Source organism: Apodemus sylvaticus, chromosome 19 (assembly GCF_947179515.1).
Source record: "Apodemus sylvaticus chromosome 19, mApoSyl1.1, whole genome shotgun sequence".
In the NCBI taxonomy this organism is placed as follows: Eukaryota; Metazoa; Chordata; class Mammalia; order Rodentia; family Muridae; genus Apodemus; species Apodemus sylvaticus.
In genome coordinates, this window is record NC_067490.1 from 44092313 (window position 1) to 44118866 (window position 26554).

Genomic DNA, 26554 nt, shown 5'->3' on the forward strand with positions numbered 1-26554 from the left:
CTACCCCTTCTGGCTCTTACACTCATCCGGCCTCCTCTTCCAAAGGGTTTCCTGAGCTGTGAAGGCAGGGAGCACTGGAGGGGGAGCACTACTGGACAGATCATCCGCTGTCATGTAATGCCGCTTCATGGTGGTTCCGATGTCTTCTGCCTTCTCCGTCTCAAGGTTTCCAGATGCCAATGCACCCCAGCTTGAAGGATGAAACAGTCTGGAACTGACAGGACCTGGATCGGTGAGAAGCGAGTGCGGAGTGGGGCACTTCTCCACGGATCTTCAGTGAAACAGCTGAGACGATCTTGGTTCGTTCATGTATCGTTATTTGGGGTTGGCGTCTACACACACACTTTATTCGGAGTGAATCATGGGTTGTACTGCTTTGGGGAAGGGATCAGGAATATCCAGGGTGGGCAAAGGTCCTTGGCCGAAAGCTAAGGCCACTGAGATGCCTTATTAGCATGGGGATGCACTCCAGAAATCTCGGACGCAGGACGAGTGGGATCCCAGAGAAGAGGAAGCCCTGTTGATGAAGAGGGCCGTTCAGTTTGTACTGAGCTCTAGCGTGGACGGAGATGTCAGACTTTGATCTTAGCAGACGTTCCCAACGTTCATTTCTTTGAAGTTACCAAAAAAGAAAAAAAGTCCCCCAAACACTTTTATGAAGATAAAACAACACCTTGAATCGCATAGGCCTCCTCCAGGTAGCTTCCAGCTACACACTTCCCAGGGGGCCCGTGTCCTGTCATTCATTTCAGATTTCACCCTTGGACCCACCCTGCCCCTGGACACCTGTCGACGAAGCGCCCATCGCCCAGGAGATCTGAGATGTTCAGGGATGCGAAAAATGGCCCCCTTTGCCTTGGAGATTCAAAGTTTCCTAGTTTAGTTTATAGTGGTGTTTCCATAAGAAAAGGATGATTAATTAAGGAAGAAAACCAATCTGATTCTTGAGGGGGAAATTGCATTGGGTAATTTTCCTTTCTATCTACTGTCTTTTGTGGAAACCAGATCAGTGAGCCACTGAGGTGACCTAGTTCACACTGAGCACCCTGATGACAGGAAGGCCGGCCAGGTTGTTTTGTATTAACATGAAATTGTACACACAAGTATCCTAAAATATATCTAGCAAGAAATCCAAAGGTGTTAGCAGCTATTTTTATACGAAGAAGAGAAACCGAAAATGGTATCAGACTTTTAAAACCCAGAGGACATTTAGGAAGTTTACATCCAGTGAGTCTGGTATGAGTTTTGAATTCGTGTTTCTAAATAGTCAAGGGAGGGAGTGGTTATGTAAAGCGGCCAGGCAAGGGGGTGCGCATGTGTGGAAGGCTGCTGGTTTACAGCCCAGCTTCTTATAAGGCAACATGGGACTCCACATGGGGTCTTGTCACTGGATGTTGTTGGGAAGAAAAGTTCAGTATCAGTATAAGGTTTCTGAAAATTGCAACTAGCAAAAGTAATCCAAACCCTAGTGCCTAATGGGCCCAGGGGGTCTATGGACGCACACTCCCGTGTGTCACGTGACTCCCGTGCACCCTTGCTTCTGCACACACTGCAGGCATAGTTAGCATTGCACATGCTGTCCTGCCAGGCGATGACACCAATGACCCTGCTTGGATTGCAGTGGCTCAGCTTTGAGACTACTGTGGGTTACAAATCATGGTGTCCTTGATGGTGTCGCCTGTGGCTGTGACCAAGTGACATTTTTTTAAATTTTTATTTTAAAAGCTGTTCATTGGCTCACAGTTTGGATGGTGATTGGTCATACTGCAAAACAGCAATCAGGAAGTAGAGAACAGAACGCCTGCTCAGCTAGCTTTCTCCTTTTACAAGGTCGATTTTATTACATTATGTGCATGGGGGTTCTGTCTGCATGGTTATCTGTGCATCAGTGGCTGGCCTGGTGCCTGCAGAAATCTAAAGACTGCATTGGATCTGTAGCTGGAGTTTTAGATCTGTGAGCCACCCTGTGGGTGCTGGGAATTGAACCCAGGTCCCCAGGAAGAGCAGGCAGCACTCCTAACTGCTGAGCTATCTCTCCAGCTTCTATTTCTCTCTCTCTCCCTCTCTCTCCCTCCTTCCCTTCCTCTTTCTCTTTTTCTTTCTTTCTTTCTTTCTTTCTTTCTTTCTTTCTTTCTTTCTTTCTTTCTTTCTCTCTTTCTTTCTCCCTTTCTGTGTATGTGTTTACGTGTGTGTGCACACAGTATACATGTGCTTACTGTGATGTACATGTAGAAGACACATGATAATTTGCAGAAATAGATTTTTTTTCTTCTACCACATGGGTCCTGGGAATCAAATTCAGGTCAACATGTGTCTTTACCTACTATCTTACTATCCCAACTCTCTCTGCCTTCCCTCTGTCTCTCTGTCTCTGTCTCTCTGTCTCTGTCTGTCTCTCTGTCTCTCTGTCTCTCTGTCTCTCTGTCTGTCTCTCTGTCTCTCTGTCTCTCTCTCTCTCTCTCTCTTTCCAGCCTAGGACCCTGTCCGGGGGAATAGTACTGCCTGTTTTTAGGATGCGTCTTCCTATCTCAGTCAACATAATTCCTTACAAGTGTGCTCTGAGGCTTGCCTGATACACAATTGCAGAGTCCATCAAGTGAACATGGAACTAACAGTGCTTTTATTGCACACACAAAGCCTTTTGCTCTCACAGAAACAAAATGGTTTAATTATGGGAAGTAAGTGCTGTAATGCTTTCTACCCCATTTATTGGTATGTAAGTATCAGTGTGTCTTTGGACTCGGCTGTGTTAGGATATTTGATTTTAAAAACGGAGCTTTGAGTTGCTGACTTGAATTACACAAAAAACCATTAAATTTATGTTAGCTTGGGATTAAGACAGAATTCCAATAATCTCTGAAATGGCTGTAAATGTACTTCTTTCAATTTATATCATGTGTTTATAAGAAGTGGAGTTATAGGAGCAATAAAGGTGACAAAGTGTGGAGCAGAGACTGAAGTAAAGGCCACCCAGAGACTGCCCTATCTGGGGATTCATCCTATAAATGGTCACCAAACCCCTGACACTATTATGGATGACAAGAAGTGCATGCCAAAAGGATTCCATGGTTGTCTCCGGAGGGGCCCTGCCAGAGCCTTACACATGCAGAGGCAGATGCTAGCAGCCAACCATTGGTCTGGGCATGGGGTCCCCAATGGAGGAGTTGGAGGGTGGTCCAGAGGAGCTGAAGGGATCTACAGCCCCATAGGAATAACAACAATGTAGGCTACCCAGACGCCCCAGGACTCCCAGGTACTAAACCATCAACCAAGGGGTGCACATGGTTCCAGCCAAAAATGTGGCAGAGGAAGGCCTGGTCGGGCATCAGTGGGATGAGTGGTCCTTGGTCAGGCAAAGGCTCAATAGATGCCCCAACAAAGGGATATCGAGTGGGGGAAGGAGGTGGGAGAGGATATGGTAGAAGGGCATATACTTGGAGGCAGGGGGTGGGAGGAGGGGTTGGGGGTTTTCAGGAAGGGGGAACCTGGAAAGGGTTTACTTTTTGCAACATAAATGAATGTTATATTCAATAAAAAACAAAATAAGAAGTGGAGTTCTCAGCATTGAGGATTATAAAAATCAAAATCTGTCACCTATGAAAGCAGTTAAGATGTTCCCTGTTCTGCAGAAGCAAACTTTCCACTGAGCTTTAAGTCTTATGGAAGCTAAGCAACCCCTCTCTCTCCCCAGCTCATTGATTTACATCTTTCCTTTTCTCTTTCCTAGGCGCCAACGTTACATGCATCTCCCATGATTACTTTAAAGACATTTTTAAAAGATGTACTCTCAGCAGATGTTTGATGTGTGCTCCTGGGGTCATGCAGAGGTTTCTCAGTAAAACGGAAGTACTGGTAGAATTTTCAGTATTTTTTTTTTTTTGTTTTGTTTTGTTTTTTGAGTCAGGGTTTCACTGTGTAGTCCTGGCTGTCCTGGAACTCACTCTGTAGACCAGGCTGGCCTCGAACTCAGAAATCCGCCTGCCTCTGCCTCCCAAGTGCTGGGATTACAGGCGTGCGCCACCACTGCCCGGCCCAGTATTTTTTTTTTTTAATTTGATTTTTTTTATTATTATTTTTGATTCTCTCCACCTTTCTTTCTAAGACAAGAATATATCCAGGGGGAAATTTCCCATCTGAACCAGCTCCATAAATTCACGCCCATTTTCTCAGTACCATGTCTGGAATGGCCCGCGCTGCTCACAAGAACACTTCCAAAAGAACAGTTTCTAGAAGGCTTTAACGAAATCAGCTCCAGCAGGATAATGCTGCACCCTTGCCTGCAGATTCTACCTCTGCACATAAAGAGTTCTTTAGATAACAATCGTAAAGAGAAATAAACAACCGCCTCAGCCCCTTCTCCCTCCCTTGGCCCACAAAGCCTGGTCAGTCTCTTAGCCCCACCCTCGCCCCTCCCTCCTGGCATAACCTGACGAGTCTCTTCTCATCCCTTCTGCAATATTCCTTTGATTTCAAAAGCCAGTGGGAAATAAGCAAGGGAATTTGGAGAGAGGTTATTGCTTTTTAAATTTTCCGATGTACTTGCTAAATCTTTTCTTTCCAGCTCAAATACACTGGAAAAGAATGAGAAAAAAAAAGATTGTTTCCGTGAAAACTCATACTCTGTAGTTGTCTGTCCTTGGTTGTTCATCTGTCCATTCACAAAGGTTAAGGAGACAAAAAGACACAAGTGGACTCAGAGAGAATCACAATTTGAGGTCTTCCGTGTCCAGAGTTCTCCACATGGGTAGCTAAGAGGGGAGCCCTTTGGGTTTCTGGCCGGCTGAGATACTGTGTTTAAGCTGACCATTGGGAAAGCCTCAGGCTGTGGTCAGACACAGCTTCCTAGGAAGAGGGCAAGTCACAGCCTCCAACAGGAGCGGATTTCTGTTCAAAACCTGAAAATGTGGTGAGGTCCACCTACCTCTGTACTCATTCATGCTACCTCTTGATGACCCACCTGTACGAGCCACCCTTCAGCAAACCTGGGTTCTCACACCACCTCTCATCCCCTTCTCCCCAAGGGGTGCCAGTGCCTCCCCAACAGCAGGCACTCACTCACCTTTGGGAACTGAGGCGGAGGAGGCTTTGTTAGTGATGTGGCTGTCACATCCTATTAGCGCATGGGTGGGTTTCACTGGGTACAGGAGGTATGTCATTTATAGACAGAAATTGCATAATTAATCTTGATAGAATTTTGACTCTTCCTTGGCATGCAATTTTTTCGTCAAGTAAAAAGCCTTAGGAAGCAGGTCACGTGGAACCTGAAACTCTAAAGTTCAGGCCCAGGTGCTTCTCATAACTTCGAGCAGCCCTGTGGGCTCCTGGAGACACACTCACCCTCGGCTTCCGGCCTTCTTCCCTCAGGTCTGAGTGGAAGACAGGATGGTGATGAGGACAGGAAGTTCCCCAGAACTGCTTGAGAAGCTTCCCTGACTCCTCTATTCATTTTCTATTTATTGTAGGAATGCTATAACTCAGATAATAAGGGCCAAATGTATCTACATTGGTCAAGACTCTCTGGCCTGGTTAGAGTGGATGGATTCAAATCCTATGTCTGGCGTCCAACACTCGGGGTGGGAGACTTGTCTGTATTCTTCTGTAGCAGTGATTTCTCACTTCCATTGCTTGTTGAATTCCATTGTGTGAGGCCTCTCGATTCACCCATTTCCCTATTGATAGGCATGCCGACTGCTTCTAGTGTTACTGTGAGGAGCACCTCTGTGCACCTGCCTATCTGAGACACTCAATTGATTAACGATGTTCGGGTTCCACCTGGAAACTCTTTGACACTGCTGAAATGAACATAGCACAGGCTTAGGGTATCCATAGTCTCAACTTTAGTAGACTAAAGCCAAAGAAACAGTGGCAGTCATCTGGAGATGTTTCCACTAATAGTTTTATTGTCGTAAGATGTTCACTTCCAGGTGGGCATTGATGGCATCTCCCCAGGTATAGGTGAACGTTCTTGTCAGTAGGATGGCTTGGCTTTGCCTGTTTCTGATCAAATCCTTCAGGAAATGTCTCCAAAGAGGCATGGTCCTCTGAACATTTGTCCACAAGAATCAGCCAGGAAAAAAAAAAGGATGGTTTATAGTTTGGATTAAAACCACCTTTCATTTGTTTTCTAGAACTTGACCAGCAACATTTAGGTTTTGCATAGACTAGTGAGAAAATAAAATCCATTTTGAATTGCAGCAGACACAGGCATAGAAAGCAAACTTTTGACAACATGGAGTTCTGTAACAATGTCTGAACCTCCAGCATCCTCCTCTTGACACATACTCACATTTTGTCAGAATAAAGGATTTGGAAATAAGCAGCTACAGGCAAGTCTGATTCTGTCACTGCTGTCTGTCCCCCATGTGACTCTCCCGCAACTCTTTCCTGCCAGCTCTAGGTGACGGTTCTAGTACATTCCAAAGAGCAAGACAAAAAGACAAAAAGTTCATCCCTTGTCAGCATGGGACACACATACACACACACACACACACACACACACACCACAGACATACCACATACACATAAACAAAGACACACACACCACATACATACCACATCTATATACACCATACACACACACCACAAACATTCACACGCACACCACACAGCACACACACAGACACATACCACACATACACACACATATACACCACACATATACACATATCACACATAAACACACATATACACACATATACACACACCACTCATACACACACACCACACATCTACACACATCCACACACATATACACACACCACACATCCACACACATCCACATACATCCACACACACACTCATACACACATATATACGAATCCACACACACCACAGATAACACACATACACACACACTCATACACACATATACACACATATACACACATACACATACACCACACATACACACACACACTCACACATACACCACACACACAGACACACACTCACCACACACACAGACACATACACCACACACACATATACACACTCTCACACACAGACACACACACCATACACACAGACATACACACACACCACACAGCGCACACACATAGACACACAGAAACTCACACACATCACACATACACATACCACTTACTCACACACACTCACATACACACCACACATATGCACACTCACACACACCACACACATCTCCCCCCCCCCCCCCCACACACACATATACTCTCACAACACAGACAGTTGTAACTGCTTGGTAACTGAGAAGAAGAAGCCAGCACAACTTTTGGTTTCCCATGGAGGTTATGCATTTCCTGTGACTAGCGTTTCACATGAATTTATTCCAGGCACGGCACCAGTGACCACTCAGCAATAGCAGCAGCATTTGCTGCGTCCATGTGAGCCTTTTGGCACATGACTGCATGTGCCAGCCTTGTAGCTGGCATTTTAACTTGAAATTGTACACTGGCCAAATTGGATACAAAGCACAAAGGCAGCATGCCCAGAGAGATGGAGTAGGAGGAAAAGAAGAAGGAGGCCTCGTTGGGCGGTGGGAGGGCACTGCCAAGGATTTTCACGAGTCAGCACTTTAAACATGTGCCCCAGGCTGGGAACGCCTTGAAAGGATTTGGTTTTGGCCTGGGGAAAGTGCTGAAGTCAGGTTGTTAAAACATTGTGGTGTGTGTGTGTGTGTGTGCACACGTGTGCATGGTGTGCGTGTGTGTGTGTGTGTGTGTGTGTGTGTGTGTGTGTGTGTGAGAGAGAGAGAGAGAGAGAGAGGATCATGCTACCATTGCAGGTAAATTAATTATGTTCCTACATTCTCCAAAGAGTTCTCAGAGTTTCCCAAAAGAAGTTGTCAAACTAAATAATTGCTTTAAATATTTAGTGAGCTGCTGTAGGCTGCAGTAACTGACAGGAAAGGCAGCCGCCAGTGCATGGGAATAGCTTTAGAAGGCAGCTCCCATCCCGGGGTCAGAGAACAGCTCTGGGGCGGACCCTTGCCTCCGTTCCTAGCCTGGGTGACCCGTGCAAGGCTGTTGGGCCACTTCTAGCCAGTTCGTAGGGTAATAGCATGGCTGCAGGCATTAAATGGCTGTGCTTAGGTCTAGACACACGTGAGCTGGAAAAGCTGCTCATCGGGAGGGCAGGGATGCTGTAGGCAGGAACGATGGCTAATCGAGGCTCTCATCCTGTTAGTAAAGTCGGGCCCAGGGGCATTGACTGTTTAGGGCCTCCTATGGAGATGCCTAGAATATCTAGTGGCTTCATGAATGCTTATCCTGGTGGCTTTCTGACAAGAGACCACTAGGCATTGGCCAACACTGAAGTCTGAACAGACTCCAGATCTGAAGTCTGGAGAGACTGATGATGTTTTACCATGCTGTAAAGAGACCCCAAAGGGCTTCTTTCTGCATCAGGGACCGTCTTCCCCATCTCAGAATTTTCATCTCGTTAATTTCTATAATTATTTTATACTTCCTCTTTCCATGCTATTTGTTGGGTTGTTCATTCACTTATGAAAATATTTATTAATATTATATTATATTACATTATATAATATTATATTATTATATTTATTAATTAATATTATATTTATTAATTATTAAATGCCAACAATGCTGTCCAAACACTGGGTCACTGCAGCTTTTGATTCTTGAGCAGGAAATGAATAAAAAGTGCTTGGACCCTGCCGTCAAGAGAAGTGGTATTCGTATATATGGAATCTGTTGGTGTTCTGTCTAAGCTCCACCCCACAATTACCTGGCAACAGCCAGGTATGCCCCGCCCCATAGACCTGGCCCACTATAAAAGGGGCTGCTTACCCCTCCTCTCTCTCTCATCGCTCTCTCTCATCCCACTCTCACCTCTCTGCCCCTTGGGTTCTCCTCCCCTCCCCCTCTCTCTACATGGTCATGGCCGGCCTCCACTTCTCTCCTCTCTCCTCTCTCTCTCTCTCTCTCTCTCTCTCTCTCTCTCTCTCTCTCTCTCTCTGCCTCTCTAACTCCCATCCTCTGCCCTGAATAAGCTTTATTCTATACCATGTCTGTGTGTGTGTGTGTGGTCCCTCAGGGGGGAGAGGCGCCTGGGCATGGGCTCGCCTAAGCACCCCTTCCCCCCACACTGCCATGCCAAACTCACTAAAGCCCTCTCTCCCTTTTTATGCCCTCTTCATTGGTGCCAAAACCCTGGGACAAACCCTTCATATGATGTCATAACTCAGACCGAGAAACACTGAGGGTTTGCCAACTTTGCCATTTAAGCCGCAACCTCGCTCACTAGCTGCGGACTGGTAAGCTAACCACGGGGTCAGAGCGACAGTTTACATAGTTCTAGCATAATTTGGAGCTACCACTGCTTTATCCTGAGGACTGCTGTCAGGCACTGCCACAGATCCAATTGGATATGTTCTGTCTATTTGGTGAATTTCATCTGCATGCGTTCTTGCCTCTTCCAAAACTTGCCTGCATTCATCGGGAAGTAAATTGTTAGTAAGAATCATATGAACATCATGGAAAGTCAAGCTGTAAGACTGAGTAATGTACTGGAAATCCTTAATAAAGTTAGAGGAGTTAGAAGTATAAGAACCCAGTCTACTTTCTATTTGAGAAAGTTCACTCAAGGAGAAAGGAACATGTACTCTAACCAGACCATCAATTCCAGCTACTTCCCTCAGAAGAAGGACTGGTGCTGGATCAGGTGTCCTCGGAGGAGAAGGAGAACTTGGGGGTTTGGCTGTAGCCTTAGAACAGGTAATAGGAGGGGTAAAGGTTGGCGCCAGTTCAGGACATTTGGAGTGACCTATAGCTGGCACAGAGGGAAAGGAGGGATCTGGGGAGGTTGGGTTGGTAGACTCCGGGACCTGGTGAGAGAGAGAGAGAGACGGAGGCTGTAGTTTGGGATTTCACAGGCCCAACAGACCTGCCACGGATGGGGGGGGGGCGTGGCTCGTCAGCGGGATCAAAAGTAGCATCATCTAGTGGAAGGTGGGTAGGTTTCATAGCTAAGAGAAGCTGGGATGGGGGACAGGCAGAGCAGAGAGAGGGTTTAGAGGGAAGATAGATGAAGCTTGAACATATAAAACCTCACCCCATTTACCGGATTGCTGGCAGTATGTATTAAGATCCCTTAAAACAATCGGGTCTAGGGTGCCATTAGGTGGCCATTTGGAATTATTGTCTAACTTATATTGAGTCCAGATCTTATTACAGAGGTTTATTAATTTTGACCGCCTCAAATTGGGCGTTAGTTTTAGAGACTTGAGATTTTCCAGGAGGCATCCTAGTGGAGTGCCTGGAGGTATGGCTGAAGACAAGCTGTTGCCCATTGGGTTGGTGGGGAAGTTGCTAAATATAATTTCAGCGTCCTGAAAGAAATTAGCAACATGGTGCAGCTAGGCTAAAGACCCAGGCCGTCTCGAAGGCCTTTAGGAGCTGAAACGTTCTCAGAACATCGAAGGAAGCGCCCCACCTGGACCAGGACTTTGTCGGCAGCTGTGAAAACTAAGAGGGGCTTTTGGGGTCGTTTCCGAGTGAGGGTACCCCAAGGGCTTAAATGTCCTATTATGAATGTTAGCTAGAAGGCCAGCCTGAGGCAAATCTTAGCTCTAGAAAGGTTGGCCAGGTCCCCTCTGTGGCTAAGATTTCCTCCAGCTAACCCAGGTGCCTTACCGATGTGGGTTTGTAAGAATGTGCAATCTGGGGTTTGTAAGAATGTGCAATCTGATAGCTGGGAGTGTGGAACTGTTTGGTTGGAGACAAATCCATGTGGCGAGCCTTAGTGCACAGCTCACATGATGGAAGTTTGTGAGTCTCAGGCTGCAGCAGTCTGCCCAGTGGTGAGGAATCAACTGACAGCAGCAGTGGTAGCGGTAGCGGCGGCAGTAGCAGCAGAGGCGGCTGTGACTGCTGTGGTGGCGGCTGCAGGCAGAATCTCGTGGCTGGCTTGCCAAAATGTTGGTTTTTCTACGCAGTTCATCTGCCTGCACGCCGTGCAGGTCACCGTTTGCCCCCTGCACTGGCTGCAATGAGGATGTCACACCAGGCCAAACAGTTTCACATGGGGCTTTATTTAAGATAGGGAAAGGGTGCAGCGGGTCGGAAGAAGGAAGGAAAAGAAAGAGAGGAGAAACGCTACCCAATTATATACGGGTGAGGACATAAATTACAGGTAAAGGTGGGCCCATTGAATTCTGGGTATATGGCGGCTGTTGCCTTGGCAACAGGCCTATGGTCCCACTGTGCTAATTGTCGCCTATGCGACATCACAGGTCTCGGTACTAACAGAATCCTGCTGTGGGAGCAAGTTGTATTCCAGAAGGAGCCAAGCGGCTGGACTGGGCAGGAACAGAGTGAGCGGAGAGCGATGGGAGGTAAGGGCAGGGGAAGAGCAGAGCCAGCCTGCAGAATTCATCTCCGGAGAGGGAGGTAGGCTCCCCGTCATCAGGCTGCACAGCCTTTCTGGTACAGAGAAGGCATGTCCGGTGTGTGTCTTCCATCAGCTGTCACCATACAGGGATACAGCTCATACCGCAAAGGGTTGTTGGTACCCTGTGGTGGTTGGAGTCTGCAGTGAAGGTGAACCGGTGAGAAGATTTGGAAATGAAAGCTGGTAGAGGCCCCAGCTCACGCTTGCATTGGATCTTATATCTGGAAGCAGCTCTTCTGTAAGAATCTTATCAAACGCTGGACACAACTTCCTTGAGTAACCGTGAACAATGACTCTCACTCAAATACAAGTTACGTCTGTAAATCTTCATTGCTTCACTTGCTTTGACTGTAGCATCCATCTTAGGATTTTATTGCTGTGAAGAGACACCATGACCAAGGCAACTCTTATAAAAGACAACATTTAATTGGGTCTGGCTTACAGTTTCAGAGGATTAGTCCGTTATCATCTTGGTGGGAGACAAGGCAGCGTGCAGGCAGGCATGGGGCTGGAGGGTTTGAGAGTGCTACATCTTGGCCAGCAGGAAACTGATTCCATACCGGGTGGAGCTTGAGCATGGGAAACCGCAAAGACCCTAGAGTGACTCAAGTCCTCCAGCAAGGTCACGCCTACCAACCGTGCTACACCCTAAGGGCCAAGTATTCAAACACATGAATCTAGGAGGACATAGCTGTTCAAAGTGCCACAGCATCTGTTGCTGCCTGCAGCTACAAATGAACCGGATACCTGAAAAAGAACCCTGGGGATGCATGGGAAGGCGGCAAAAAGAAGGAGGGCCAGGGCATTGCTGGTCAAGGCTGAAGTTTTATTATAGGCCATATAACAGCTTGGGCAAGCCCCTCCCCTCCCCCCAGACTCTGGGGAAGTGATCTGGAATTGGCTCCATTGTCAGCAGGTGGCCTGCTGGAATCAGGAAACTGCAGGCCTGGTACATCAGTGGAAGCTCAGGGTGGTGGCTAGCAGTGGCTCTCAGGTGAAACAGGAAGCTGTATTGTTCTATTAAGAACAAAGGCCAGGAATTTCCTGGGCTGAGAACTAATGATTAAAGCAGGGATTCGAAAGCCCAGCTCAAATGCTGAGGGAGGGGAACAATCGTCTGTCACTTGGGTTAGACATGGTAGCACGTACTTGTGGTCCCAGCTCTTTGGGATGCAGAGGCAGGAGGATCAATTGAGCTCCTAAGTTCCATGTTAGCCTGAACAGCATAGTGAGATTGTCTTAAAAGGAAACAAGAATTCTCCACTCAGGCACAGCTTTTCTTGACTGAGAATGGAACAACATTACATTTCATAGCAAAATAAGTACATTTAAAAATCTGTCCAAAAAGAGGGAAGCTTATCACCCCAGAAGGAAGGCAGCTGGGTTTTTTAAATGCTGTATCCTGGCATCTACACTGTATCGCGTGCATTATAGACACCATGCTTTACGTGGTCTGCACCTCAGAGATGGGAACGGCACCGCTTTTCTTAGACCTCACACCTGTGGAGGCACTCACAGCTACCCCTCCACAGCCACACGGGCCTGAGGGCAGTGTGTGTCTGAGGACACACCCCACTGTGCAGTAGACTAGGCTGAAGCATCTGCTGTGCTGTGGTGTGCTGTGCTGTGGTGTATTGTGCTGTGCTGTGCTGAGGGCCAAGGAATGGTAGCCAATTCAGTTTGTCACCCTCCAGCCTTACAACATACATCAAGTGCTCTCAGTCTGTGCCCTCCCTGGCATCTAAGCAGAGCTTTATCTAGAGGCATAAACCTATGCCATCCTATAGGATTGCCTAGTGAGGATCCATGATTGTTTTTTTGGGGGGGGGGAGGGGGTTTAAGCACCACGTGTCAGGGCCAATGGTGTGCCTTGGTGATACGGCACTTCCTTACCTAGTAGGGATGATGACCTGCCTCCCACCCACAGCACCACTAACAAACAACCCAATAGACAAAAAGTCCCAAATACATAATACAAAGTCTCTTTCTTTTTGGCCCTCGCTTGCTTCGTTAAAGGAAACCTCATTTGTCTTCCATTATTCAAACTTTATTAAATTTCTTTTTGATTCATGCCTAAAGACTCTAGACATAAGAGGAAAAAACCAGTTCCTTTCTCAAATAAGACATTTTGTTGTTGGGGGGGGCAATATCTTCTCTTTCACCTTCAAGGTAAATTGTAACCCATCCTTCTGGCTCTAGTGAAAAGAAAATGCTTCAGTACAACACAATCTGCCGTTCAGACCCGACTGCAAGTGTGAGCCCAAGCCCTCTTAGTGTCATGGTAACCGGAAGTTCAGAGCACCCCAACCTCCTCCGGGGGCTTCATTCTCAGGAGTCCGTGGCATTTGCTCGTGAGGCTGGTAAGCAGTTTCTTATTGAGTTCGACTCCATCAGGATCAGCATCTTAATAGCTAATTTCCTTAGGTAATGTAGTGAAATCCCTTGTCCAAGCCTTTATTTTGCGAATTAGACAGATCTAGGTCAGAAACCACTTATAAATTTCAAACTGCACAAAACAACACAGCTGTGCCGATTTCTCCCTGCATGGAACAGAAATGGGACATACCGGTCACCTGGGATTCTTTTGGAAATGAAATGAGATGGGGTGTCTAGAATGCCAGCTTTCGAGTTTGCCATATTCTAGAACCCTCCAGAGAGTTGTTCGAGACATCAGCGTCTGCATGTGATTGAGTTGGCCTGAGGTCTCCGTTGAGTATCAAGACTCTTACAAGGCACATGTGTCTGGATGCTGCAGCCTCAGTGACATCCTATTGTCTATAGCATGCGTGCACACTCGGAGGGCTTGCCAGAGAGGTCGGCAGTTAATGTCGCAAATGATTTGGAGAATTATCTCTGCTCTATACGCTTAAAAAGGAATCCCCTCTGCTGTCTCAGGTGGCCTTTGGGGGACTCTTTGTCCATCATTGGTACAGTCAGCAGCCTTCCATTGTCCTGTTGTCCGAACTATAAAATGCTCCCTAGTTCAGTAATGAGAACTGACCTCCATGGTGGGACAAATCACAGGTCCCAGAGGCACAGCATGGGTGACCAGAATTTAGACATCTTTGAATTCTGAACCTATTGTTTGTACCTGGCACTGGTCAGCAGATTGGAGCAATTGTGCCTGAGGGGGACCTGCCCCTCTGGGTTACTCAAGCAATCACACACTCTGGTTGCTAAAAGACTGACTGGAGAGCTTCAGCCACGTGGAATTCATTCTGCACACTGATTTTAAGTGGGAGGAGTGCAGTAATTCCCAGCTTCAATTGAACATTTTTTTCCCTTCCTACTTTTAAGCCTTTGAGTAGTCAATGCTGTCTTTGGTGATTTGGTTCCTTTCTAATTTAGCAAGGGAGTGGCTACATGGTTTAATCCTCAAGCTTTTACAAAAGATGGGGGGAAGACGGTAAAGCCACTGCAGAATCCACCTGTCCAGCATCGAGGAGTAGGGGTGACCCGTGTCATGGATGAACCCAGAAGGCCCCCCCCCATATTTCTGACCCCAAACAGCTCAAGAAATCAGGACGCAAAAATTTGCAGTAGATGTTACCGGGAAGCAGCAAAATTCGAAACAAGGTAACTTTTCTGATCTTAATCAGAAGCAAATGTAACACTCTGTATATAAATAGGAACTTCGTTCATCACAAGCTTGAGTGATGTGCACTGACTGAACAAAAGGGTCTCATGACAAGGTGTTTGCCTTTTTTATGCAAATGGAAAATAAATATTCATGGGGCTTTATTTTAGGGAGAGAAATTTTAAATGGCAAAACTATTTAAGTTTGATTTCACATGGGCACAAATATCTTAAATCCTCTCAGGAACAAGGAAAGGGTGTAATTATACATTTTTAAAAGTGCAGGTGTGGGTGTGCTCGTGCCTACACACCTAGTCTCACAGGGAACCAGAGTCAGAATCATGATCAATTCTGACCAAGTGAGGGGTCTGATGATCGGGGAAAAAAAACAAAAACCACAGGACACTCACACAGAAATCCCTTCACTGTTTATCTAAGGGCCAATCTGAGGTGGTTGGGCTGAGGTGACCCAGCAAAGCTAGTAATCGGCCCTATTTTCTTCCAGCTATCATCAGCATGCATCCATTTCTCCTTTTCCATTTTCATTATGAAAAATATCAAATACACAAAGTAAAGCTAAGACCGGAAGGGACCTCTGTGTGCCGTCACTCAGCGGCATCACCTACCGTCTTATGGCCCACCTGGGCTCATCCATATTAAGCCGTCTCCACCCCCTGAATAGTCAGCTATAATAATATAATATCATTTTATCAGTGGTTCATTTTGGGGGAGTGGACAAGGGTCTCCTGTGTTCAGACTGGTCTCAGACTCACTATGTAACTCAGTATAGCCTGTCTATCTTCCTACCACCTTCTAAATGTTAGAACAGCAAGCGTGAGCTGCCGTGTTTTAATGATGGTTTAAACCTAGGGCTTTGTGTATGCACCGGCAACTCCACCAGCGGACTCAGAGCCTCCTCACCACGCTTTCTGGTTTTCAAACCAGAACCGAAAGAACCAATCCTGAATAAATAAAAGTTATCCATCAATTCCTATATAGTCATAAGCTATTGGAACCATCCAATCCTCTAACTAGAAAAATTCAAATAAATAGTTTGGGAGGACTGAATACTGTTCCTTAGATAGTGTGCAAACCACATGCAGCTGCCATTTATAAATTCTTCTCAACACAAAGTAACAAAACTAGGAACCAACTTCACGTTAGAAAATTCTAGATGCTGACCCTAACCTGGGTGCCCCTTCCAAGAGCTGTGTCTCTGTTTGCAGCTCTGCCCAAATGTTCCCATGTCTCTGTCTATTCACAAGACATATACAGACGACGGTGTTGGCGTCTGCACAATTGTTGCCTATGATGGCCATGGTTTACAGAATATGAAAATTGCCATCTCAGTGTTTTGAGGTAAGATTGTGGGAGGAACATGAGGATAATTGGAATGTATCAATGAAAGCTTTATACTTTGGGCTGGGTATTTAATATCTCACGTAACATTTCCCCATGGAAAACGACATTTGATCTCTGCATTACACAAAGGAAGGCTTTTAAATATAGCTCACATTTTGAATTGCACTTCTAAGAGGTAATTGTGCCTTTAAAAATATTTTCATGTTGCTTGAATCATTGTAGAACTATTCAGTCACTGCTGGTGACTTAATTAAAATATAATTAATGTGGGAAAAAGAATTAATTCTCATTAACTTGGGCAACCTGAGGTAGCTAGCTTAAATTTTAAATATGTTTGAAGAAATTCTTTTTTTTTTTTTTTTAAATTTTCAGCTACATTCACTGAAGCCAATGTTGAGGAGGCATGAAGAACAGCGTATACTCTCACACAACACAAAGTAGCAAAACTAGGAACACGCACATCCTGGGTAGCTCCTGCCTGCAGTGAGGCAGTTCAGAGTACACTGTCTACATGTTTAATAATCAGATACCATGCATGTCTGATTGGTGCTAGGACTTTTACTTGGCAGAGAATATCATAGAAAGATGAGAATTATAGACATTCCAGGATTTAAAATCCTGGATGCATGGAATGCAAACTAATGAAAACTGAACTTATTAAAAAACATTGCATGCCAATTTCCATCATAGAGAGTAGCCAGTATAGGAAGCCACATGGTCTAAATGTTTCAGGTTTTTGTCCTTTCAAGTAGAGAAGGAACAGTTTTCTTCACTAGAAAATTCTTTCTAAAACAGTCCAATACTTTGCTTGCTGCATTCTAAGTCAGAGATTTAAAACAAACTTTGAGCAACAGTTATCAGTCATTTTGCTTACTTAGAGGATTATCAAGGATATTGGAGTATTTATTATCAACTCAAAATCAAGTCCCCAAGAGAGAGAAAGAGAGAGAAAGAGAGAGCGAGAGAGAGAGAGAGAGAGAGAGAGAGAGAGAGAGAGAGAGAGAGAATGTATGAGAGAATTGTAAGTGTTCATGTATGAGAGTGTGTATGTGTATAAGTGTTTGAGAGTGTGTAAAAGCAAGTGTGTATGTGTGTATATGCATATAAGTGTGTATGTGTGAGTGTGCAAGAGAGACTGAGTATGTTTGTATATGAGAATGTGTGATAGTGTGTATGTATGTTTATATGAGTATGTATATAAGTGAGTGTGCATAAGAGATTGTGTGAGTTTGTGTGAGTGTGCATGAGTGTGTGAGTGTGTTCCTATGTATGCAGTCCTGTGCATTCCTCCATTCTCATACTTTTGCTGTTGCTATGGTTACTCGACCCACTAATAATTAGCCAATGTATCCTGCAGGCCCCAGACTTTAACCTCATAAGTCTACAGACTTCTCACTCTTGGGAAATCAGATGATGTTATTATTACAACACTGTGAACTGTAAGATGGATGTGGCTGTGGGTGGAGCTTCATGTTCCTCATTGAGAATGGGAAGCGGATGCTCACAGAGGCCTGCAGGACTTCTGGCTGGAAGGTTTGTAGCCATTCCTTCTCACTGGTGTGATCTTAACGGGTCCTGCCTATTAGGGCTGAACAGCGATTCTGAGCTGGAGTCCTACTCTTGTCCTAGGTCTCCCTGTTCCCCTTCAGAGAAAGGATTAGGACTAGAACTCTACATTAATCAGACATATTAAAGGACATGCAGTTAGAGCACGGTAGTGAGGGTTAGACATTCTTAGACCCCCAAATAAGACCAGTTCATTGCTAATCAAATCAAGTACTTGGAACATTTTTATCATTAAAAAAAAAATCCTATTGGAAGCATAGTTACATGAAGTGGAAACTTAAGGGTTCTTTGGAGAGTTGTGTTGGAAGGCGTTTTGCTGGGGCAAACACGTGAAGGAGTGTGTTCCTGAAGTGGACACAGGTGTGAAAGGCTAAGGCAGATTTGTGAAGGAACGTTTCACTGAAACAGGCACAGGAGAGAGGAGCTTCTGCTAAAGCAAGCATGTGAAAAGATATGTGATGAAGGATTCTTTGATAATGACATGGAATATCAATGAAAATTGGTCTACCTTACATTGTGTAGTTGAGCTCCATTTATCAGGATTCCATAGAGAGAAATGCACCAAAAAACTTCTAGTGGTGTGCTGCAGTTTCTTGCCGCTGCTTCTTCAGACTCGGGCTGATTGACGGAGTGTCGTCAGCCGAGACAGACACACGTGCTGAGACTAGACCCATGGAGGACACGTGATGTCTGAAAGGTATAAATAGGACTTGATAGCCAGTGATAGGGGCTGAGCTTGGCTTGGTTATAGGCTAGCTGTGGAATGTTTGCCGCATCTCTGAGTCTTTGCTGATCTTCATTTCATTGAGATACACAGTCAAGAACTTCTCCTGGTATTTCTCTCTCTCTCTCTCTCTCTCTCTCTCTCTCTCTCTGTCTTTCTCTCTCTCTCTCTGTCTTTCTCTCTCTCTCTCTCTGTCTTTCTCTCTCTCTGTCTTTCTGTCTGTCTGTCTGTCTCTCTCTCACACACACACACTCACACTCACACACAGTGTCTGTCAGTGTGTTCTATATGTCTTGTATGTCTGGCTCTTGCAGATGGCAGTCTTTCTTGAGACTTCTTGCTGGAGAAATGGTGTCCATGCCTAGGTGACTGAGAAGTCAGTAACACCAGCTGACTCTCCCTGCCCTGTGTACACAGGAGTTGAGGTGGTGGATGGAGGGAACGTGAGTGAGATGCTCTTACCCTGGTCACTTGACTCTTGCTGGAGAGAGAACTGCACCCCAGTGAGGAAGTTCTCCAAGTTGCCTCATGGTGTTCTCACACCACAAAGGGTCAGGGTAAGGTGCTGGGTGCTCCTGGGATCAAAACACAGTTTTCTTCTCTTGTTATTCCCAGTCCATCTGGCTGACGGTGCTACTTCAGTCAATCAGCAGGAGTCTCTTCCATCAAGGAGATCAGAAAACAGGGGGTTTGGTAAGATTACCACTTGGTTATCTTGGTTATCAGGGCTAACATGATTGGTTAGCCAATCATGCTTTCCCACGGCTTGAGCAAGAGAGAATCACTTGTATGTCCCTCTTCCCTCCAGTGTGTTAGGGCTTGAGGGGCAGCTCCTGCCCTATGCACCATGCAGATGAAGCCAGCTTCAGGCTTTGTCCCTTGTTGAGTATAGTCCCAGGAGGCCTTTGGTAACCCCAGCACAGGGTCATACAGGCAGCAAAGACACCCGACTTTCTCAGCCTGCTGCCCGAGGACCAAAAGCAACATCCTTATAGTGTGTCAGAAATCAAAAGGCTTGGATCTTTGTGTGAGATACTGTTGAAAATAAGAAAGGCAGGGTGTACCAGAGTGTGGGAGTAAGAAGGGGTATGAATCCGACCCCTTAAGTCCCTGAAGGTGGTGGAAAGTGGCAGGAGACCAGAAGCCACCCAAAGGGATGCCCTCGCTGTCAGACCTGAGGGCCTTAGTTGTTTGTCCAGGGTTCTTATCAGGGCCATGCTTGGAGCCAGCTCCAGCTCTGAATTCCATTGTCAAACCCCCAGGCTTCACCTTGGCGCCACTCAAAGCACCATTGGTGGGCCCCCCCATTGTTATGTGGTTGGATGCTCTGGGGTAAAGTGTGGCATTGCTGGCTTCGCGTGGCTCCTGTGGAGCAGTAGAGAGGTGGTTAAAGTTTCAGATGGGGGTGGAGACAAGAGAAACCTGATTTTGAGGGACTCCTAGTAGCACTTTGTGTAGGATGCAGAGTCGCTCTCTTTCAAGCAAATTTCCTTAGCATCAACTGTACACAAGGGAACATTCGGAAGTAGGTGTGTTTGTGTGTGTTCGTGTGTATGTGAGTCAGTGTGTGTGTGTGTGTGTGTGTGTGTTTGCCCCTGTCTGTCCAGATATAGAGTAGGGATGAGTACATCTAGATGACACAGATTGCAAAGCAGTAAGTAGGCTCACCATTACTAGTGCTGGGGTGAGTTGTGAAGGCTTCTGCATCTCTGAGGTCAGGAGCAGGCTGTCTAGCAAGCCAGGGTGGTTTTGGGAGCTGCACCATTAGCAATGGACTGGCCTGTTCATGCACCCTCTACCTTCTCTTATGAGCTCCAGAGGACACTCCCTGCACTCCCCGTTGCTCTGGGTCTGGCTTCGTTCTCGTCAGCAATAGTTGTCTTGGACACAAACTCACGCAGGCCAGGTACTCCTCTGGGTTCCTCCTCTGCTTCCAATGCCCATTCTCCCTTCTAATGGTTCCCAGGCACCTCTGGATACAGGCAGCTGAGAATCTCACCACGCGCGGAAGGTCCTCTGAGACGTGTTTTCCTGATGATGACCGGCATGCCATGGTACCTTGTTTCCAGAATTTCTGAGTTCCATGGCATCTCACTTGCCTGGTGCGACTGTGGAACCACCAGCCATCAGGAACCCGCCTAGAGGGCAGAGTCAGAACAACCATGAGCATAGGCCTGCCTCAGAATCCATGCTAGGTCCTCAGGTCCCAAGGGATCTGAGAAGCCTGTGGCACTGCCCAGCGCCCACAGAAACACACTGTTCATCTGCGGACACGGGAACAGTGGGCTCTAAGTTTCAGCTTGTGATGTAGACATGGCTTCCCACTGGTACCCAGCTATGAAATTCCTACCTGGCTCTCTCCTGTACCCATCCACATCCTCAGCAAGCTGCTGTCTGCTCTCTGATGTCATCTTCTGGGGACACAGTGCCTCCAAGAGCACCTAAAACAGACACAAGAAAGGGAACTCTTAGTAGGGATCTTCGGGACTTATGCTTGGCTGTGCTGGCCCCGTGCTGGCGTGGGCCCTCAGGTTGATTCCTCCTGAGTGCTCCATTGCTTCCTTCCCCCGCCCTTCTCCAGCATCCTAGCCCAACACTGCTGCTGTCTACATATAGTCAAGTTCTTCAGGGAAGATGTCGTGGAATTGGATTTTGGGTGTGATCATATATTATCACCAATCCCTAAAATATACATTTTTTAATAATTATTTATTTCAAAGCATATCATTTACTCCAGGAAACAGTCCAGTGAGTAAAGGCATTTGCTGCCAACCCTGGGAACCTTAATCCATTCCCCAGGAAAGATGCGGTGTCAAGACAGAACAGACTCCGCCAAGTTAACCTCCATTCACATATAGTAGATAATTTTTTTTTAAGCAAAGGACATTATGTAGAAGTGCATCGTAGCTTCTTTACCTACCTGTTACCACAGCTGCTCTCATAGCCCTTTTAACTCACAGCCAGGATTTTGTTTTTGGCCAGGATTTTGATTTTGGTCTTTTGGAATGGCAGTTGGCAACATAAGGTTCCCAGGCCTTTTATAACCCGTTCTTCAGCATCTTCCAGACCTGCCTTTTAAGGGGGACCCTGGGTACAGTGTGACACGTGCCACAGAGGTGTCCCTGGGGTTTGTCTGGGGGAGGACAGGCTTGACACCCTTTCTGGTATGGTGGGACCCTTACCCTAGACCTCCTTGCAGGAGAATGGGGGTGATCTATCCTGTGAGGTCATGTCCTTTGACCCAGCTGTAGTCATGTTGTGCAGCTGTCCCATGAGGTCCTCCTGAGGTGAGGTTTGTGGGAGAGATGAGTTGTTCTTCACTGGGTACGTAGGTGTCCTTACGCTGGGCTTCCTCCACAGAGGCATGGTAACATAACGCCTGAGGGCACCTTGCTCTTTGAGTTGTTAGGGCCAGCTTGGATACATCCGAGGATGACTGGACGGAGTAGACTTCTAGTGATGAGTCTATGAAGACACTCTGGTACAGCTTCCATCAGAGGTGGCACTGGTCTCTGTCTCCTCCCAGGTGCTGCTCATGAAGAGAGCTTTGTGGACAAGCTGGGGGCAGATTTTGCTAATGGAAGTTGTCTTCTTGTTTAAGCAGTTCAGGGTGGGGGGCATACTGTACGTCACTGTAGTCTTTTCCCCCTTCTCAGGACTTTCATGTAGAGTAGGCAAATTGAAGGTGGGAACGGTAGGCACACTAGATTCTCTCCGTATAGGTGTTTGTTGTTTCGTGCTTGGCCCTGTATGTTTCAAGGTTCGATGCCACTGTCTGGGCTTAGATGTGTGTGTGTGTGTGTGTGTGTGTGTGTGTATTTAATTAGATTGTCTTCCCAGGATGACTGTTGCATCAGCATCAAATAAGTAGCCATCACCTGGTCAACCTTTTTCTCCCATTATTTTGCCTTATCTTTCATTGCTTATATCCCATGAGACCCATGATGGCCATTACATTAGGTCTGGGTGGCTGTCTGTGTTCCCTCTAAAGGAACTGGGAGAACCTTCGTGGTCATGCTTCAACCACTGAAAGCTCACAATGTCATGTACTGTTGGCCTTGTCCACAGTTTACAGTTAACAACTTAGCAATCACATCCCAAAGAGCTGGTGACAGGTTGAATCTTAAAGAGTACTTTCCTGCCAAGTTTTTCTGCTTTCTTCCTTCACAGGTAAGTCCTTGGGAAGGGAGGCATCTGTTCAACATAAAGTAGAACACAATCCCCAAGCTCCAAACATCAGTTGCCAAGCCATCCTATCCTTTACCTTCAAAGAGTTCTGGGGGCACAGTCAGTGTGTTGGTTTATATATGCTCAGCCCAGGGAATGGCACTATTAGAAGGTGTGGCCTTGTTGGAGGAAGTGTGTCACTGTGGGGATGGGCTTGGAGATCTTCCTCCTAGATGCCTGAGCATGCCCAGTCTGTTCCTGGCTTCCTTTGGATAAAGATGTAGAACTCTCAATTCCTCCTGCACCATGCCTGCCTGGATGCTGCCATGCTTCTGCCTTGAGGACAATGAACTGTACTTCTGAACCTGTAAGCCAGCCCCAATTAAATGTTGTCATTTATAAGTCTTGCTTTGATCATGGTGTCTGTGCACAGCAGTAAAACTCCAACTAAGACAGTTAGGGAGAATCCCACAGAAAGTTCCTAGCTTCTGGCCCATGATCAGCTTGGTGCCCAATCCAAAATCGCTAAGCTTTATTTTTCCTTTGCTGTCTCCTAAAATGTTTTTGGGCTTTAAATCTCTGTGGACAATCCTGAATAGCCTGTGAGACTTCTCCTGTATGTAGCCAAAATTCACAATTCTGCCCAGCATCTCTCCCCCCACAGCATGCTCCAAAATGATGTAAATGTTTTATTAACGGTATTGATTATGTGCAAAAGTTTAATAATATGGGGATGATGGAGGGATTTCATTATTTCAACTTCTAATTTGATGTGGGGGCTTTTCCTGCTTTGGGGAGAATTTTTACTGCTACCATTGTTTGGGTGAGTAGATGGCTAGCCAGTTTTACTTCCCCGAATGTTCGTTGGCCAAGGGTCATTAATATTTTATAATGATCCGTTAGAGCATCTTCACCAGAGGAGTTGACCTTAGGTCCTGCCACACTTGTCACCTCTTCATCTTTGTTGATAGAAATGGTCAGTGTCCAACACCAACTAGTGATACAAGATAAAAGTGAATTAAAAGTGGGTCTAAGAGAAATGTTTATAGCCTTAAATTCCTGCAGTAAAAAAGAAAGGTGTCCCAAATAATCTAATAATGCAGGCCAACAAGCCAAATCCAAAAGAAATAGAATCAAGTTCAAAGCACAAAGTGATGAAATGGAAACTAAAATAATACAAAGACCAATGTAACTGTCTTAGTTAGGATTTTATAGCTTTGAATAGATGTCATGGCCATGGTAACTCTTATAAGGACAGCATTTAGTTAGGGATGACTTACAGGTTCATGAGTTCAGTTCACTATCATCAATATGGTAAAACAGCAGCATCCAGGCAGGCATGGTGCAGGAAGAGCTGAGAGTTCTACATCTTCATCTGAAGGCCGCTAGAAGACTGGCTCTTCTAGGAGGAGGACCTCAAGTCCCACCCCCACAGTGACATACTTCCTCCAACAAGGGGACACCTCTTAAAATAGTGCCACTCCCTGGGCCAAGCATATTCAAACCACCACAGTAACAAAGACTTCTTTATTTTAAAGATAAATATAACTGATGCAAGCTTAACCAAAATAACTAATAGAAAGAGGTGGATACACAATAATATTAGAGAAAAAAATAAGGCAGTATATCAGAGATACAACTGAAATCCAGACATCAAGCAATCACTAGGGAATGTTTTAAAAATGTTCCAGTGATTGGAAAAATCTAGAAGAAATGGATAAACCTCTAGACACACATTAAATTATCAAAAGTAAACTAAGAAGATAGAAAACATCTAAACTGAAAGACTGTCAGAGCCAGAGGCAGTGGGTGGTAACAGGGAGCAGTGTTTTCTGGGCACCATAGGGCAGTTGCACACATGAACTCACAGCATTGAGACCTGCTCAGGCTCAAGTCAGTCGAAGTCTCAGCATGAAGCTGGGAGGTAGACAAGAAGCCACACACCTAGCTGATGAGCTAGTCCCATTTGATAGTTGCCAGGACAGAGAGAACACATTTACAGGGCATGTCCAGGTTGGACAGACCACTCTTCAGCAGAAGGCCACACATCTAAGGGTATGAGGACAACAGTCACTGTACTTCAATGGCCCAAAATAAAACAAAACAAAACAAAAAGACTCGAACCAGGATAGTAGGGAAAGGGGTGTGGACACTCTGGGAGGAGTTAGGGGCAGGGATAAATATGTAAAATTCTCATGAGCCAATTTAAAACAAAAAAAGCAACGAATTTGAAATAGTAATCTAAAGGAATCTCTTAACAGTAATAACTACAAAAAAGGCCAAACCAAGCAAGCTCATTGGAGATCTCTATCAAGTCTTTAAGGAAAAGCCCACATCAATGCTTCTCAAACTATTCCATAACATAGAAAGAGGAGAGAGGCTTCCAGAATCATCCTTTGAGCCTCTAGTGCTCAGATACTGAAGCCAGGTGAGTATAATAATGAGAGAAAACACAATGAACACCATGAACACAGACATGAGAATCCTTGGTCAGAGTGCATAATACCTTCCCCAGAATCCAACAGCACTTAAAAGGACCACACTTCCTGGTCAAGATGGGTCCATCCAGTCACACCAGGGCTGTAACACCCACCAACTGATTGACAAAATGCATAGAAATGGAAGGCCAAGCATCACATGCTCAGCTGAAGAGTGCGATTGCCATTTAAAAAGAACACGGATCTGGAAATTGCGCTGTTGTGTTTAACAAGCCAGTCCCACAAAGATATTGACTCTCAAGTGCTGAGGCACAGGTAGGGAAGGGGCCTGAGGTCAGAGGGGTTGGTTAGAGAAGGAGAAAGACGAGGGGGTTCAGGATCTTAGAGTAGAATAGTATCAAAGCACATTATGTGTGTATACAGAGACGTCTCAGTGAAACATCTTACTTTGTATGCTTAATTTTTATTAACAAAAACTTTAAATGTAAAAAAAAAGGCAAAGAAAGTGAGTAGGCAGAAAAAGACAAATTGAAGATAAATATTGAAGAAAATTTAAAATATATAAAAATAAAAATCTAAAAACAAATTGAAGATAAGAAAATTTAAAATATATAAAAATAAAAATCTAAAATCTAAGACAAACTAAAAAAAATGCAAATGAAAAACTAAAACCAGTACCTGAAAACTATGAGCAGTAAAGTGAGAAAAGAGCCCACTGTGTCAAAGTCCAAGCAGGATCACCAGCATCCAAACCCAAAACTCCAGCAGTATCCAAGCCCAAAACTCCAGCAGTATCCAAGCCCAAAACTCCAGCAGTATCCAAGCCCAAAACTCCACCAGCATCTGAGTCCAAAACTCCACCAGCATCTGAGTCCAAAACTCCACCAGCATCTGAGTCCAAAACTCCACCAGCATCTGAGTCCAAAACTCCACCAGCATCTGAGTCCAAAACTCCACCAGCATCTGAGTCCAAAACTCCACCAGCATCTGAGTCCAAAACTCCACCAGCATCTGAGTCCAAAACTCCACCAGTGTACAAGTCCCAAACTCTACCAACATCCAAATCCAAAACTCCACCAGCATTCAAGTCAAAAACTCCACCAGCATCTGAGTCAAAAACTCCACCAGCATCTGAATCATAAACTCCACCAACATACAAGCTCAAAACTTCATGAGTATCCTAGTCCAAAATTTTCACCAAAGTCCAAGTCTCACAAATAACCACCAAACCACTCTCCACACTAGAAGGACAATAACCAGCCCTAGGCAGTATATTATAATTACATTTATCACAGTGGCTCCTCGTGAGGTCAGAGCGGGACATGGATTG

The 26554-nt window shown here is 45.6% G+C and overlaps 1 pseudogene; it reads right to left on the minus strand.

Annotated features, from left to right (window-relative positions):
* Nucleotides 1-23745, minus strand: LOC127669215 (sperm motility kinase X-like; annotated as a pseudogene).
* Between the last annotated feature and the right edge of the window lie 2809 nt (nucleotides 23746-26554).